Genomic DNA, 1,515 nt, shown 5'->3' on the forward strand with positions numbered 1-1,515 from the left:
TCAAAGTTCTTTTGATTTGCATTTCCCTGATAGTTAAGGATGTTGATCACTTCATTTCGTGTCTTTCGGCCATTTTGAATTCCTCCATTGAGAATACTTTTCATTTCTGTACCCCCGTTTTTTAATAGGGTTATTTGGTGTTTTGATGGCTAGTTTCTTGCTTTTTTTTTTTTTTTTTTTTTTTTGGTATATTTTGGAGATCAGCCCTGTGTCAGATGTAGGAGTGGTGAAAAACTTCCCAGTCTGTGGGCTGCCATTTGGTCTTGTCAACTGTGTCCTTTGCTTTATAGAAGCTTCTGAGTTTGAGGAGGTCCCATTTACTAATTGTCAATCTCAGTGTCTGGAATTAAGTTTCGAAGGGGTCTTCTATACCAATTTGTTCAAGGGTACCTCCCCACTTTCTCTTCTAAGAGGTTCAGTGTGGCAGGATTTATCAAGATGTGTTTGATCCGTTTGACTTGAGGTTTGTGCATGGCGATAGACATGGTTCTATCTGCAGTTCTACACAACATCATCGAGTTGTGCCAGCATCATTTGTTGAAGATGATTTACTCCTACCATTGTATAGTTTTAACCGTTTTGTCAAAAATCAGGTGTTCGAAGGTGTGTGCGTTATTATCATGTTTTCTATTCAATTCCATTGGTCTACTGCTCTATTTCCTGGCAATACCAGGCCCTTTTCAGGAGGATTGCTCTTTAGTAGAGCTTAAAGTTGGGAATGGTGATGACCTCTGAACTTCCTTTATTGTACAGGATATTTTGCCTATCCTGGTTCTCTTGTTTTCCAATATAAAGTCCATTATTATTATCCTTTCAAGGTTCGTGAAGAATTGTGCTGGGATTTTAATGGGCATGGCACAGTATCTATGGATTGATTTCGACAAGATTGCCATTTTTACAATGTTCATCCTACCAAGAGCATGGGAGATCTTTCCATTTTCTGCTATCTTCTTGAATTTCTTTCTTTAAAGCCACAAAGTTCTTATTATTAGGTCATTTGCTTATTTGGTAAGCATTACCCCAAGGTATTCTATGTTGTATGTGGCTATTGTAAATGATGATGTTTCTCAGATCTCTTTCTCAGCCCCTTTGTTGTCTGAATAAAGTAGGATTACTCATCTTTTTTGAGAATATCTTGTATCCTGCTAGTTTGCTGGAGGTGTTTGTAAGCCTCAGGTGTTCCCTGGTAGAAGATGGTTTTTTTTTGTTTGTTTGTTTTTGGTTTTTTTTTTTTTGGGTGGGGGTTCAATTTTGTAAACTATCATATCATCTGCAAATAGAGAAAGTTTGATTTCTTCATTTCCATTTTGTGTCTCCATGATCTACCTTTGTTTTCTTATTGCTTTAGCTAGTACTTCAAGTACAATATTGGAGATATGGAATGAGATGACAGCCTTGTCGTGTTCTTGATTTTAGAGAAATCCCCTTAAACTTCCCTCCATTCAATTTGATATTGTCTGTTAGTCTATGAATAGTGCTCTTTTTATGTTTAGATATGTTCCTGTTACCCCTGAT

Source organism: Phodopus roborovskii, unplaced genomic scaffold (genome assembly GCF_943737965.1).
Source record: "Phodopus roborovskii unplaced genomic scaffold, PHOROB, whole genome shotgun sequence".
Lineage (NCBI taxonomy): Eukaryota > Metazoa > Chordata > Mammalia > Rodentia > Cricetidae > Phodopus > Phodopus roborovskii.